The sequence below is a fragment of the Triturus cristatus genome, chromosome 9, assembly GCF_964204655.1.
Source record: "Triturus cristatus chromosome 9, aTriCri1.1, whole genome shotgun sequence".
NCBI classification, from domain to species: Eukaryota; Metazoa; Chordata; class Amphibia; order Caudata; family Salamandridae; genus Triturus; species Triturus cristatus.
The window spans coordinates 7,445,796-7,463,070 of record NC_140592.1 but is presented as its reverse complement, the minus strand read 5'-3'; the positions used below and the strand labels follow the sequence as shown (position 1 = coordinate 7,463,070).

Genomic DNA, 17,275 nt, shown 5'->3' with positions numbered 1-17,275 from the left:
TCCTGATTGGTGGACGGTGCTTAGACGTCATCATGTTAACCTTCAGGACACGTGGGGCTCCATAGTAGAGCCTCGTGTAGGTGGTTGTGTATCCTTGACTGCCAGTGGGGTCCCATCCACGAGGGGGGAGCCAGAGGGGCCCAGGGACTCTTATTAGAGTCCCTTGGACCTCAAGCCGAAGAGGATTCCTTGAGTTCTCGGGTTTGTTGACACTCAAGCAGAGTTTTCTCATGCTGTGTATGAATGTTTGCAATGCTACACATGGTAGGTAAGCCGCAGATGGGAGGAGTGATCTTGCTACATTAAATCTTCATGCGGGCACTAACTGTTGTTTGTAGGATCTCACGGACCCGGACAGGCCGGTGCCGATCAGGTCCATATTAAGCCCACCTCACAAGGGGACCTTTTTAATGATCTGGTTGCAGATTACAATTTAGTTCCTGCTCAGTAAAAGCTCTCCCGAACAGCACCGATAATGTTCCAATATGTAAAGGCTCAGATGGGGGGTCGACGCAGGGCTTGCGAAATCCCCCCATCGCAAGCCCTGTGCGACTCCCTCGCCACCTTCTTCCACCGCAAGATAGCAGACATCCACAACAGCTTCAACACCCAGACAGCCCCAACAGACAGCAACACAACAGACCCTCCGCACACCATCGACCACGACCCCCTGCTAGCCTGGGCCAGCGTGAACGTCGATGACACTATCAAGACCATGAGCACAATCCACTCCGGTTCTCCGTCAGACCCATTCCCACACCACGTCTTCAACAAAGCAAGTAGCTCCATCGCACCCTACCTGCGCAAAGTCATCAACCTCTCCCTCGAGATCGTGACCTTCCCAGAGAGATGGAAACATGCCGAGATAAACGCCCTACTCAAAAAACCTAAGGCAAACCCAAGAGACCTCAAGAACTTCCGGCACGTCTCTCTGCTCCCCTTCCCGGCCAAGGTCATCGAGAAAATCGTCAACAGACAGATAACCCGATACCTCGAAGAAAACAGAATCCTGGACCCTTCCCAGTCAGGGTTCCACAGCACTGGGACTGCCCTCATCGCCGCCACCGACGACATCAGGACCCTTCTGGATAATGGTGAGACCGCAGCACTCATCCTCCTAGACCTCTCCGCTGCCTTCGACACCGTCTGCCACTGCACACTATGCGCACGCCTCCATGCCGGGATCTGAGACAAGGCTCTGGAATGGACCACCTTCTTCCTCTCCGGCCGAACCCCCATTCCGTTCCAAAGCCTCCGAGATCATCTGAAGCGTACCCCAGGGATCCTCCCTCAGCCCGACACTGTTCAACATTTACATGGCCTCGCTCGCACACATCGCCCGACAGCACGACCTTAACATAATCTCCTACCTCCACAAAGGAATGAAGGCCGTCGTCGCCTGGATGAAGATCAGCCGTCTGAAGCTGAACTCGGACAAGACGGAGGTCCTCATCCTTGGCTCCAACCCTCAGCCTGGGACGACTCCTGGTGGCCGACGGCCCTGGGGGCAGCCCCGACACACACCGACCACGCACGCAACCTGGGAATCATCCGCGACTCAACGCTCTCAATGACCAAGCAAGTCAACGCCGTCTCCTCCTCCTGCTTCAACACCCTCCGCATGCTCCGCAAGATCTATAGATGGATCCCGACAGATACAAGAAAGACAGTCACCCAGGCCCTCGTCAGCAGCAGACTCGACTACGGAAACACCCTCTACGTGGGAGCCCCAACCAAGCTCATCAAATGACTACAACACATCCAAAACGCCTCGGCACGACTGATCCTCGACGTACCACTAAACAGCCACATCACCCCCCACTTGAGAAACCTGCACTGGCTCCCCGTCAACAAGAGGATATCCTTCAAGCTCCTCATCCACTCACACAAAGCACTCCACAAGACCGGCTCAGCCTACCTCAACAGACAGCTCTCCTTCTACATTCCCAACCACCAGCTACGCTCCGCCGACCTCTCACTCGCCACTGTCCCGCGCATCCGAAGAACATCCACCGGTGGGAGATCCTTCTCTCACGGTACTTAAAAAGAGGAGGAACAGGGGCTGTTTATGACAGGTCCAGCATACATAGCCCAGAAGTACTCAAATAAATAAGAAAGTATGCTGTTCCTAAAGAGAATTATTAGTGAAAAAAGAGATAGATGAGTCCCTGATGTCAGGAGGGAAATCCTCCTTTAGGAAAAAGACCCTCACACACCCGGCAGACTAGCTGTCATATGTCGTCAGCATGTGGCCCAGATGTAAAGTGTCATCATCGGGTCTGCTCCGAATCGGGGCGGCGCTGCAATCCCCGATCGGCGACCCCAAAGGCGCCTTTTAATGGAGATCTTCATTCCATAGTTGCCGGTGGGTGAATGCAAGTGAGGGCCTTAAAGTGAAAAGAGTGTGGTGAGTGGAGTGTATTTAAAAATAAGTAGTGGGGAGCCTGAATAGTGTTTATTAAATGACTGGGGTCCCACTCTTACAATAAAAGCAATACAGTGCGTAATATTACAGTTAGATTGACTGTATTACGCTGTGGTCATAGATGGTCAACATGTTTCTTGCTTAAGTATAGTAACCGCAATTCTTCAGGACCAAGTGATTCACACACTCATTGGTAGTGGTAGTGGCTAATATGGCACTTACCACACATACAGCACCCTAATAAGTGGTGACTAGTGCAGGTTTAGGAAAAATGCCTGAAAAAGAAAAACAGGGACACAAATATACATGTAAAAACCAATCACATCGCGACAAGCATGATAGGTCTCATCTCTTAACAACTACGATCATCAGTTGTCATGCAAATTCACTACTACCAAGTGTTCAACTATGAGGTGGAACTAGTTGTGAACACCCTATAGAAGTGGGCTAAAAAACGGGAGAAATCAAAATGATTATTTTTGACCATTTCCCACTGTGACTGGTGCTGGGGCAGAAAATTGAGAACGCCGGATGCGTGAGGTGTCTGGTGGCATCGGGGCAGAGACAACAGTTAATTGGGTTCAACCACTCACCCTTAACTGCAGGGCTGAAACATCCAACGAGCTGGCGCTGGAGGCAGACACCGGATAGTACAGTGTCCTAATGATACACAGAGCGGCGCCCAGCGGGTAGAAGGTACATCCGCAAGAAAAAGAAATAGAGAGCTGATCATTTAGTAGCATGATCACATAAAAAGGAAATCCGCATAGTATGAAGACCCAGGTACCACGAGGGGATACTTACAGAAGTCCGTAGTACAGGACGCCTATCCACCTACCCTTGATCCACGCCGACTCGGGGGACGAATCTCAGAACTCCCGAAGGGATTATCTAGCGTAGATCAGCCAATCCGGGCCGTGCACTAATTGATACGTCAGAAAGGTACTGGCGGAGAGACTAGCGCGCGAGGTCTACTTCCGGTAAAGGAAAGGGGAGGGATATGTGCGTATGGCAGGACGCGCCGCGTAAACCACAGAATGTGATGACGCGGGGTCACGTGTGACAACAGTGTTACGTGATGAGCCCTTATTGGTTGCTCTTGCTAGGGTTGTTATGGTAACCAAGTGAACTCGTATCAGTCCGAAATGTTTGGATTGGACTTAATTCCACGAATCGAGCCGCGAAAGAATCTTTATATATATGACAAATGCGTGTTGTTTGCACATGGAGTAGTGTCATCGTTGTATTGCCAGTTCGCATATTTTAAGTAGCCAGTTCGAATGTTAAGGAAATTGGCAAGCATATATCATAGGATCTCAATGGGTATCTAATGCAAAGAGATCATATTGTTGACAACTTGCATGTTAGGGAAACTGACATAAGTGTATCAGAGGATGCCTAAAGGTACAAGTCTTAATATGCTCTGGTGTCTAAGAGTCATATGCTTGAACGAGGGTGGATCCACAAAGGTATAAGACGTCTATTGGAGACAGCTAGTTCTGTCACGTCACATATTTGTGAGGCTGTTCCACGGGATGTCCTCGTTCAATCCATCGGTATTAGAGGATAGTCTCATCACCCACCTCTGCTCCAGGGTGAATAGTTTAGTTTTGGTGACATTCTTAGGGGACTGCAGAACTACCCACTTGAAAGAGTCAGGGGAGTGGTTATTTTCACAGAAGTGCTTGGTCATCCTAGTGTTCATTTTTTTGCATCGGAAATTACTCCGATGCTCAATGATTCTCGTCTTCACTGATCTGGTCGTCATCCCTATGTAGGGTAAATTACACGGGCAGGTTATTAGATAGACGCAGTAAGCAGTGTTACAGTTGGTGTGCGTTCTGCATTCCCACGTGGTCCCGTTAGGAAAGACGACGTCTTTGGTTATTTTAGTTTGAGGACATACCACACAATTACCACAAGGGTAATGACCCCTAACGGGGGGAAGGTTCCATAAGGTCGATTGAATGGTATTCACTGGTGGTTTGGGTTTAGGTCTGGTATGTATTAATCTCTCCTTCAAATTGGTGGTGCGTTTGAAGGCAAACCGGGGGTTAGGTATTGTAAGTTCCCCGGTGTGGAGGATACCCCAATGTTTCTTAATGATTTTCTTGAGTTGTGAAGAGTTTGGGGTGTAGGTGATCACACAGGTAAGGCAGTCGTCAGTTTTTTTCTCTCTTGGTTCAAGTAACCCTTCCCTGTTATTGTTACGGGCACGTTTGTAGGATCTCTGGATGTCCCGGTTCTGGTACCCCCTCTGGAGGAGATTGGTCATAAGGGTTATAGACTCCTTTTTGAAGTCAGTAACAGTGCTACAATTCCTCCTAATACGGAGGAATTGACCAAAGGGTAAATTTTGTTTGAGCGCCCCAGGGTGGTAGCTGTTAAAATGTAGCAGACTATTTCTATCAGTCGGTTTGCGATGTAGTGTGGTGCTCATTTGATGATCGTCTAATATGATCAGGAGGTCCAAAAAGGGAAGCTGGTGGTCAGAGATGGTACTCGTGAATTTTAAATATGGATTTAAAGTATTAATCCATTGGCAAAACTCAATGCAGTGTGCTTGATCACCCTTCCAAAGGATCAAAATATCATCAATGAACCTCTTCCATAACAGGATATTAGCTCTGTAGGGGTTCGATTCGTTATGGATGGCTCGTTCCTCAAATGCTGCCATGTAGAGGCAGGCCACACTAGGGGCAAAGGTACTCCCCATCGACGTGCCCTGTGTCTGATGGAATAATTGGCCTTCAAATTCAAAGAAGTTCTCTGTAAGAGCTAGAGTGGCACATTCAATAATGAAAGGGCGGGGGGTAGGTGATACCCATTCCAGATTACTCAGAGCATCCTCTATTACATCAAGGGTAGCCCTCTGGGGGATATTTGTATAGAGGGCCTCAACATCAAGGGTGATGAGGAAGTCAACCTCTCCCTGATGTTGGGTGTCCTCTAGAAGCCTGAGTACATCGGTGGTGTCTCTTAAGAATGAAGGGGTGCTTTGGACTAGAGGTTTGAGAAAGTAGTCTGCAAACTGGGAAAGGGGTTCCAAAAGGGAACCAATCCCAGAAACAATAGGTCTCCCTGGGGTCGGATTTGTGCCCTTATGTATTTTGGGGAGACAATAGAAGTAAGGAGTTCTTGGTTCGCCAATGACTAGGAAGTTAGCCTCTTTTTTCGTGATCCATCCCTGAGTTTCGGCATGGAAGACCATGTTCGTGATCAGGGACTTGAGCCTGTTGGTGGGATCCTCCTGGATAGGAGTGTAGTATTTCCTGTCCCGTAACTGGCGTTCACACTCTGTGCGGTAATCACAGGTTGACATGATAACCGTTGCGCCACCCTTATCTGCTTGTTTTATGGTGATCAGGGGGTCGTCATTAAGTGAGCGTAGTGCTGCTTCTTCCTCGTTAGTGATATTGTGGAAGGTCGCAGTGGGTTTAGCTTGCTTCCAATCTTTAAGAACGGCCTGTTCATAAGTTAACACCTCGTTAGGGACCATCCCGCTGTGTGGTGTAAAGGTAGAGGGTTTATGGAGGCCAGAGTCTTCACATTGACCCTCTGGTCCATCCTGAAAGTAAGCTCTAAGACGTACTTTGCGAAAAAAGGCTTGAATTTCACACATTTCTTTAAAGTGATCGACCTTAGGTGTTGGTACGAAGCCCAGACCCTTCTCAAGCACCCGTCTTTCTGTGTCATCAAGAGTGCGGGAAGAGAGGTTAACAACTAGCGTCTCTTGTTCTGGGCTTGACTCCTGGTCTCCATGGATGTTGAGGGTTGTTCCTGCCAGTGCACTTTCTTGTCGTCTCCTCTTCTCCGCCCTCTTCCTCTGCCCCAGCCTCTGCCTAAAAAAGGGGGGCCTTGTTGGTAAAAGGGTGGGGGCGGAGGGGGACCCGGTTGGAAGTTGGGAAAGTGCCAGAAGGGTGGGGTTGGCTGATATTGTCCCTGGAACGGGATCATAGGATAGTGGGAGTAGTTCTGTTGTCTCTGTCTATTCCGATTGTTTGAAAAGCTGCCCCCACTAGAATCGCTACTCGTATTGGAGTTGCGTCTGGAACCACTAGACTCCTCTTCAGAAGAGTAGCTGTTAAGCGTGGATGTATAATCCGCCTTAAGGTAGGGATAAACCTTTTCCTTATCAAACTTTTTTATGTCTTTTTGTAGTTTGGTAATCTTCTGTTTCATTAAAAACTCTTTGTTCTCCGCTATTTCATTATTGATTTCAGACAATTTAGTTTTAAAAATTGCCGTGGTTAAGGTGACTTTAACAGCCCCCTCCGCATTCTGAATTCTGATCAGAAGAGCATCAGCTAGTCTCTTGGACGTATTAATTATTAGAATCAACCAGTCCCTGGTGCATTTCCATGACACCAGGGACCATTCCTTTTTGAAAATCATATCGTCAAGAAAGAGGCGGGGAAAATTTTTTACAATTAACCCATTCGGGGCGATGTTGGCCCTCAGGTATTCTGTCATCATCGCTCCATGCAATGTGATTTTCAGCCATTCTCGTTTCAATGTGGTAAGGGTCATGAGGTCGTCTGATTGGGCTCCAGAGGTGGAACTGTTATCAGGCCCCAGAAGGGACGGAGTTCGTAGAATTTCTGCAGCTATGTCATCGCCAAAACTCAAACCTTGGCAATCATCCATGGTTGAGTATAAGGTTAGTCTAAAATAGAGGGGCAGTCAATGTACCCAAAAACAGGAGTAGGTTATGTGTGACACAACGAAAAATATACACATATAAGGCCAGCAGATAATCTAGTGCCTTAAGTAGTGTGGGTGGACCAAGGCTTCAAAATAATGAAAGTCTCTGGTATCCTATGTCGTTCCTACGGGATGACCCCGTGCAAAACATGGTACTTAAAAAGAGGAGGAACAGGGGCTGTTTATGACAGGTCCAGCATACATAGCCCAGAAGTACTCAAATAAATAAGAAAGTATGCTGTTCCTAAAGAGAATTATTAGTGAAAAAAGAGATAGATGAGTCCCTGATGTCAGGAGGGAAATCCTCCTTTAGGAAAAAGACCCTCACACACCCGGCAGACTAGCTGTCATATGTCGTCAGCATGTGGCCCAGATGTAAAGTGTCATCATCGGGTCTGCTCCGAATCGGGGCGGCGCTGCAATCCCCGATCGGCGACCCCAAAGGCGCCTTTTAATGGAGATCTTCATTCCATAGTTGCCGGTGGGTGAATGCAAGTGAGGGCCTTAAAGTGAAAAGAGTGTGGTGAGTGGAGTGTATTTAAAAATAAGTAGTGGGGAGCCTGAATAGTGTTTATTAAATGACTGGGGTCCCACTCTTACAATAAAAGCAATACAGTGCGTAATATTACAGTTAGATTGACTGTATTACGCTGTGGTCATAGATGGTCAACATGTTTCTTGCTTAAGTATAGTAACCGCAATTCTTCAGGACCAAGTGATTCACACACTCATTGGTAGTGGTAGTGGCTAATATGGCACTTACCACACATACAGCACCCTAATAAGTGGTGACTAGTGCAGGTTTAGGAAAAATGCCTGAAAAAGAAAAACAGGGACACAAATATACATGTAAAAACCAATCACATCGCGACAAGCATGATAGGTCTCATCTCTTAACAACTACGATCATCAGTTGTCATGCAAATTCACTACTACCAAGTGTTCAACTATGAGGTGGAACTAGTTGTGAACACCCTATAGAAGTGGGCTAAAAAACGGGAGAAATCAAAATGATTATTTTTGACCATTTCCCACTGTGACTGGTGCTGGGGCAGAAAATTGAGAACGCCGGATGCGTGAGGTGTCTGGTGGCATCGGGGCAGAGACAACAGTTAATTGGGTTCAACCACTCACCCTTAACTGCAGGGCTGAAACATCCAACGAGCTGGCGCTGGAGGCAGACACCGGATAGTACAGTGTCCTAATGATACACAGAGCGGCGCCCAGCGGGTAGAAGGTACATCCGCAAGAAAAAGAAATAGAGAGCTGATCATTTAGTAGCATGATCACATAAAAAGGAAATCCGCATAGTATGAAGACCCAGGTACCACGAGGGGATACTTACAGAAGTCCGTAGTACAGGACGCCTATCCACCTACCCTTGATCCACGCCGACTCGGGGGACGAATCTCAGAACTCCCGAAGGGATTATCTAGCGTAGATCAGCCAATCCGGGCCGTGCACTAATTGATACGTCAGAAAGGTACTGGCGGAGAGACTAGCGCGCGAGGTCTACTTCCGGTAAAGGAAAGGGGAGGGATATGTGCGTATGGCAGGACGCGCCGCGTAAACCACAGAATGTGATGACGCGGGGTCACGTGTGACAACAGTGTTACGTGATGAGCCCTTATTGGTTGCTCTTGCTAGGGTTGTTATGGTAACCAAGTGAACTCGTATCAGTCCGAAATGTTTGGATTGGACTTAATTCCACGAATCGAGCCGCGAAAGAATCTTTATATATATGACAAATGCGTGTTGTTTGCACATGGAGTAGTGTCATCGTTGTATTGCCAGTTCGCATATTTTAAGTAGCCAGTTCGAATGTTAAGGAAATTGGCAAGCATATATCATAGGATCTCAATGGGTATCTAATGCAAAGAGATCATATTGTTGACAACTTGCATGTTAGGGAAACTGACATAAGTGTATCAGAGGTATTAGAGGATAGTCTCATCACCAGAGGTGGGTGATGAGACTATCCTCTAATACCGATGGATTGAACGAGGACATCCCGTGGAACAGCCTCACAAATATGTGACGTGACAGAACTAGCTGTCTCCAATAGACGTCTTATACCTTTGTGGATCCACCCTCGTTCAAGCATATGACTCTTAGACACCAGAGCATATTAAGACTTGTACCTTTAGGCATCCTCTGATACACTTATGTCAGTTTCCCTAACATGCAAGTTGTCAACAATATGATCTCTTTGCATTAGATACCCATTGAGATCCTATGATATATGCTTGCCAATTTCCTTAACATTCGAACTGGCTACTTAAAATATGCGAACTGGCAATACAACGATGACACTACTCCATGTGCAAACAACACGCATTTGTCATATATATAAAGATTCTTTCGCGGCTCGATTCGTGGAATTAAGTCCAATCCAAACATTTCGGACTGATACGAGTTCACTTGGTTACCATAACAACCCTAGCAAGAGCAACCAATAAGGGCTCATCACGTAACACTGTTGTCACACGTGACCCCGCGTCATCACATTCTGTGGTTTACGCGGCGCGTCCTGCCATACGCACATATCCCTCCCCTTTCCTTTACCGGAAGTAGACCTCGCGCGCTAGTCTCTCCGCCAGTACCTTTCTGACGTATCAATTAGTGCACGGCCCGGATTGGCTGATCTACGCTAGATAATCCCTTCGGGAGTTCTGAGATTCGTCCCCCGAGTCGGCGTGGATCAAGGGTAGGTGGATAGGCGTCCTGTACTACGGACTTCTGTAAGTATCCCCTCGTGGTACCTGGGTCTTCATACTATGCGGATTTCCTTTTTATGTGATCATGCTACTAAATGATCAGCTCTCTATTTCTTTTTCTTGCGGATGTACCTTCTACCCGCTGGGCGCCGCTCTGTGTATCATTAGGACACTGTACTATCCGGTGTCTGCCTCCAGCGCCAGCTCGTTGGATGTTTCAGCCCTGCAGTTAAGGGTGAGTGGTTGAACCCAATTAACTGTTGTCTCTGCCCCGATGCCACCAGACACCTCACGCATCCGGCGTTCTCAATTTTCTGCCCCAGCACCAGTCACAGTGGGAAATGGTCAAAAATAATCATTTTGATTTCTCCCGTTTTTTAGCCCACTTCTATAGGGTGTTCACAACTAGTTCCACCTCATAGTTGAACACTTGGTAGTAGTGAATTTGCATGACAACTGATGATCGTAGTTGTTAAGAGATGAGACCTATCATGCTTGTCGCGATGTGATTGGTTTTTACATGTATATTTGTGTCCCTGTTTTTCTTTTTCAGGCATTTTTCCTAAACCTGCACTAGTCACCACTTATTAGGGTGCTGTATGTGTGGTAAGTGCCATATTAGCCACTACCACTACCAATGAGTGTGTGAATCACTTGGTCCTGAAGAATTGCGGTTACTATACTTAAGCAAGAAACATGTTGACCATCTATGACCACAGCGTAATACAGTCAATCTAACTGTAATATTACGCACTGTATTGCTTTTATTGTAAGAGTGGGACCCCAGTCATTTAATAAACACTATTCAGGCTCCCCACTACTTATTTTTAAATACACTCCACTCACCACACTCTTTTCACTTTAAGGCCCTCACTTGCATTCACCCACCGGCAACTATGGAATGAAGATCTCCATTAAAAGGCGCCTTTGGGGTCGCCGATCGGGGATTGCAGCGCCGCCCCGATTCGGAGCAGACCCGATGATGACACTTTACATCTGGGCCACATGCTGACGACATATGACAGCTAGTCTGCCGGGTGTGTGAGGGTCTTTTTCCTAAAGGAGGATTTCCCTCCTGACATCAGGGACTCATCTATCTCTTTTTTCACTAATAATTCTCTTTAGGAACAGCATACTTTCTTATTTATTTGAGTACTTCTGGGCTATGTATGCTGGACCTGTCATAAACAGCCCCTGTTCCTCCTCTTTTTAAGTACCATGTTTTGCACGGGGTCATCCCGTAGGAACGACATAGGATACCAGAGACTTTCATTATTTTGAAGCCTTGGTCCACCCACACTACTTAAGGCACTAGATTATCTGCTGGCCTTATATGTGTATATTTTTCGTTGTGTCACACATAACCTACTCCTGTTTTTGGGTACATTGACTGCCCCTCTATTTTAGACTAACCTTATACTCAACCATGGATGATTGCCAAGGTTTGAGTTTTGGCGATGACATAGCTGCAGAAATTCTACGAACTCCGTCCCTTCTGGGGCCTGATAACAGTTCCACCTCTGGAGCCCAATCAGACGACCTCATGACCCTTACCACATTGAAACGAGAATGGCTGAAAATCACATTGCATGGAGCGATGATGACAGAATACCTGAGGGCCAACATCGCCCCGAATGGGTTAATTGTAAAAAATTTTCCCCGCCTCTTTCTTGACGATATGATTTTCAAAAAGGAATGGTCCCTGGTGTCATGGAAATGCACCAGGGACTGGTTGATTCTAATAATTAATACGTCCAAGAGACTAGCTGATGCTCTTCTGATCAGAATTCAGAATGCGGAGGGGGCTGTTAAAGTCACCTTAACCACGGCAATTTTTAAAACTAAATTGTCTGAAATCAATAATGAAATAGCGGAGAACAAAGAGTTTTTAATGAAACAGAAGATTACCAAACTACAAAAAGACATAAAAAAGTTTGATAAGGAAAAGGTTTATCCCTACCTTAAGGCGGATTATACATCCACGCTTAACAGCTACTCTTCTGAAGAGGAGTCTAGTGGTTCCAGACGCAACTCCAATACGAGTAGCGATTCTAGTGGGGGCAGCTTTTCAAACAATCGGAATAGACAGAGACAACAGAACTACTCCCACTATCCTATGATCCCGTTCCAGGGACAATATCAGCCAACCCCACCCTTCTGGCACTTTCCCAACTTCCAACCGGGTCCCCCTCCGCCCCCACCCTTTTACCAACAAGGCCCCCCTTTTTTAGGCAGAGGCTGGGGCAGAGGAAGAGGGCGGAGAAGAGGAGACGACAAGAAAGTGCACTGGCAGGAACAACCCTCAACATCCATGGAGACCAGGAGTCAAGCCCAGAACAAGAGACGCTAGTTGTTAACCTCTCTTCCCGCACTCTTGATGACACAGAAAGACGGGTGCTTGAGAAGGGTCTGGGCTTCGTACCAACACCTAAGGTCGATCACTTTAAAGAAATGTGTGAAATTCAAGCCTTTTTTCGCAAAGTACGTCTTAGAGCTTACTTTCAGGATGGACCAGAGGGTCAATGTGAAGACTCTGGCCTCCATAAACCCTCTACCTTTACACCACACAGCGGGATGGTCCCTAACGAGGTGTTAACTTATGAACAGGCCGTTCTTAAAGATTGGAAGCAAGCTAAACCCACTGCGACCTTCCACAATATCACTAACGAGGAAGAAGCAGCACTACGCTCACTTAATGACGACCCCCTGATCACCATAAAACAAGCAGATAAGGGTGGCGCAACGGTTATCATGTCAACCTGTGATTACCGCACAGAGTGTGAACGCCAGTTACGGGACAGGAAATACTACACTCCTATCCAGGAGGATCCCACCAACAGGCTCAAGTCCCTGATCACGAACATGGTCTTCCATGCCGAAACTCAGGGATGGATCACGAAAAAAGAGGCTAACTTCCTAGTCATTGGCGAACCAAGAACTCCTTACTTCTATTGTCTCCCCAAAATACATAAGGGCACAAATCCGACCCCAGGGAGACCTATTGTTTCTGGGATTGGTTCCCTTTTGGAACCCCTTTCCCAGTTTGCAGACTACTTTCTCAAACCTCTAGTCCAAAGCACCCCTTCATTCTTAAGAGACACCACCGATGTACTCAGGCTTCTAGAGGACACCCAACATCAGGGAGAGGTTGACTTCCTCATCACCCTTGATGTTGAGGCCCTCTATACAAATATCCCCCAGAGGGCTACCCTTGATGTAATAGAGGATGCTCTGAGTAATCTGGAATGGGTATCACCTACCCCCCGCCCTTTCATTATTGAATGTGCCACTCTAGCTCTTACAGAGAACTTCTTTGAATTTGAAGGCCAATTATTCCATCAGACACAGGGCACGTCGATGGGGAGTACCTTTGCCCCTAGTGTGGCCTGCCTCTACATGGCAGCATTTGAGGAACGAGCCATCCATAACGAATCGAACCCCTACAGAGCTAATATCCTGTTATGGAAGAGGTTCATTGATGATATTTTGATCCTTTGGAAGGGTGATCAAGCACACTGCATTGAGTTTTGCCAATGGATTAATACTTTAAATCCATATTTAAAATTCACGAGTACCATCTCTGACCACCAGCTTCCCTTTTTGGACCTCCTGATCATATTAGACGATCATCAAATGAGCACCACACTACATCGCAAACCGACTGATAGAAATAGTCTGCTACATTTTAACAGCTACCACCCTGGGGCGCTCAAACAAAATTTACCCTTTGGTCAATTCCTCCGTATTAGGAGGAATTGTAGCACTGTTACTGACTTCAAAAAGGAGTCTATAACCCTTATGACCAATCTCCTCCAGAGGGGGTACCAGAACCGGGACATCCAGAGATCCTACAAACGTGCCCGTAACAATAACAGGGAAGGGTTACTTGAACCAAGAGAGAAAAAAACTGACGACTGCCTTACCTGTGTGATCACCTACACCCCAAACTCTTCACAACTCAAGAAAATCATTAAGAAACATTGGGGTATCCTCCACACCGGGGAACTTACAATACCTAACCCCCGGTTTGCCTTCAAACGCACCACCAATTTGAAGGAGAGATTAATACATACCAGACCTAAACCCAAACCACCAGTGAATACCATTCAATCGACCTTATGGAACCTTCCCCCCGTTAGGGGTCATTACCCTTGTGGTAATTGTGTGGTATGTCCTCAAACTAAAATAACCAAAGACGTCGTCTTTCCTAACGGGACCACGTGGGAATGCAGAACGCACACCAACTGTAACACTGCTTACTGCGTCTATCTAATAACCTGCCCGTGTAATTTACCCTACATAGGGATGACGACCAGATCAGTGAAGACGAGAATCATTGAGCATCGGAGTAATTTCCGATGCAAAAAAATGAACACTAGGATGACCAAGCACTTCTGTGAAAATAACCACTCCCCTGACTCTTTCAAGTGGGTAGTTCTGCAGTCCCCTAAGAATGTCACCAAAACTAAACTATTCACCCTGGAGCAGAGGTGGGTGATGAGACTATCCTCTAATACCGATGGATTGAACGAGGACATCCCGTGGAACAGCCTCACAAATATGTGACGTGACAGAACTAGCTGTCTCCAATAGACGTCTTATACCTTTGTGGATCCACCCTCGTTCAAGCATATGACTCTTAGACACCAGAGCATATTAAGACTTGTACCTTTAGGCATCCTCTGATACACTTATGTCAGTTTCCCTAACATGCAAGTTGTCAACAATATGATCTCTTTGCATTAGATACCCATTGAGATCCTATGATATATGCTTGCCAATTTCCTTAACATTCGAACTGGCTACTTAAAATATGCGAACTGGCAATACAACGATGACACTACTCCATGTGCAAACAACACGCATTTGTCATATATATAAAGATTCTTTCGCGGCTCGATTCGTGGAATTAAGTCCAATCCAAACATTTCGGACTGATACGAGTTCACTTGGTTACCATAACAACCCTAGCAAGAGCAACCAATAAGGGCTCATCACGTAACACTGTTGTCACACGTGACCCCGCGTCATCACATTCTGTGGTTTACGCGGCGCGTCCTGCCATACGCACATATCCCTCCCCTTTCCTTTACCGGAAGTAGACCTCGCGCGCTAGTCTCTCCGCCAGTACCTTTCTGACGTATCAATTAGTGCACGGCCCGGATTGGCTGATCTACGCTAGATAATCCCTTCGGGAGTTCTGAGATTCGTCCCCCGAGTCGGCGTGGATCAAGGGTAGGTGGATAGGCGTCCTGTACTACGGACTTCTGTAAGTATCCCCTCGTGGTACCTGGGTCTTCATACTATGCGGATTTCCTTTTTATGTGATCATGCTACTAAATGATCAGCTCTCTATTTCTTTTTCTTGCGGATGTACCTTCTACCCGCTGGGCGCCGCTCTGTGTATCATTAGGACACTGTACTATCCGGTGTCTGCCTCCAGCGCCAGCTCGTTGGATGTTTCAGCCCTGCAGTTAAGGGTGAGTGGTTGAACCCAATTAACTGTTGTCTCTGCCCCGATGCCACCAGACACCTCACGCATCCGGCGTTCTCAATTTTCTGCCCCAGCACCAGTCACAGTGGGAAATGGTCAAAAATAATCATTTTGATTTCTCCCGTTTTTTAGCCCACTTCTATAGGGTGTTCACAACTAGTTCCACCTCATAGTTGAACACTTGGTAGTAGTGAATTTGCATGACAACTGATGATCGTAGTTGTTAAGAGATGAGACCTATCATGCTTGTCGCGATGTGATTGGTTTTTACATGTATATTTGTGTCCCTGTTTTTCTTTTTCAGGCATTTTTCCTAAACCTGCACTAGTCACCACTTATTAGGGTGCTGTATGTGTGGTAAGTGCCATATTAGCCACTACCACTACCAATGAGTGTGTGAATCACTTGGTCCTGAAGAATTGCGGTTACTATACTTAAGCAAGAAACATGTTGACCATCTATGACCACAGCGTAATACAGTCAATCTAACTGTAATATTACGCACTGTATTGCTTTTATTGTAAGAGTGGGACCCCAGTCATTTAATAAACACTATTCAGGCTCCCCACTACTTATTTTTAAATACACTCCACTCACCACACTCTTTTCACTTTAAGGCCCTCACTTGCATTCACCCACCGGCAACTATGGAATGAAGATCTCCATTAAAAGGCGCCTTTGGGGTCGCCGATCGGGGATTGCAGCGCCGCCCCGATTCGGAGCAGACCCGATGATGACACTTTACATCTGGGCCACATGCTGACGACATATGACAGCTAGTCTGCCGGGTGTGTGAGGGTCTTTTTCCTAAAGGAGGATTTCCCTCCTGACATCAGGGACTCATCTATCTCTTTTTTCACTAATAATTCTCTTTAGGAACAGCATACTTTCTTATTTATTTGAGATCCTTCTCTCACCTCACCACCAAGACATGGAACACCCTCCCACTGAGCCTACGACGGACCCAAGACCTGCTGACCTTCAGGAGGATACTCAAGTCCTGGCTGTTCAATCAGTAGCGCCCCCCCCCCTCGAGCCTTGAGACCCTCGCGGGTATGTAGTGCGCTTTACAAATGATTGATTGATTGATTACACTTCTGTTTCTAAGAGTTTTTTTCCCGACCTTGTCTGGCTGGCTTTGATACGGAATGGAATGTCCCTATTGACCCTAACCCATTGATTGCTCCTTTTGTAGGGACATAAGCCGGCAGTCAATATTTGGGCGATAGAAGAAGGTTACCCAGAGACGTTTAATGCCGACATCTTTCGGATCTGCCAGGCAGACTCTGACATTGGTCAAGATGAGAAGTATTTTTAAGGCTTTTAGTGAAATCTTTCTTTACATTAATTCAGCTCTCACCGGGGTGGGGGAGGGGGGTGGCTTGACTAGGTAGATGGTTTGAAAAGAACTGTACCAAGAATAGAAAGAGCCTTTGATGACAGTCAATAAATACCATGTGATAAGGAAGAGGTCAAAGGTGCTGTAGAGGCGCTCAGGGTTAGGAGGTTCGGCTAAAGAACCATCTATGGGTGGGGGGGCAGTGATGGCGCGTCATCTGACCAACACTACCTGGTTCTGGAGGACTCTCGATCATTCCATCTTTAAAGGTGACCAGACTTCCGGCCAGGCTGGTACTGCCCCTGCTTAGGCCGGGGTGGGCCATTTCCAGCCCTTTATGATTGTGAATACCTGGAGCCTTGGACTCAGGCGATGTAGGAGTTGATCGGCTCATAACAGGGTCGGATTGGGATCACAATCTGGCCCTGGCACTACCGAAAACAGGGGCCCACATTGGAGGTGAAGATGGTGCGAGTTCACAACATCACCTGCCCCCGCACGAGACCCGTCTTCCTCGCCCGCAATGCCCTGACCGAGAAGGGCTGTGGGCGAGGTGTCAAGTGCAAACACTGTTTCTGGGTTGCATGCCCACCCCC

At 47.0% G+C, this 17,275-nt stretch overlaps 1 protein-coding gene across 1 annotated transcript in view; it reads left to right on the top strand.

Annotated features, from left to right (window-relative positions):
- STAB1 (stabilin 1) overlaps positions 1-17,275 on the top strand; it is a 1,212,756-nt gene that overhangs the window by 259,469 nt on the left and 936,012 nt on the right. The window lies entirely within an intron of this gene.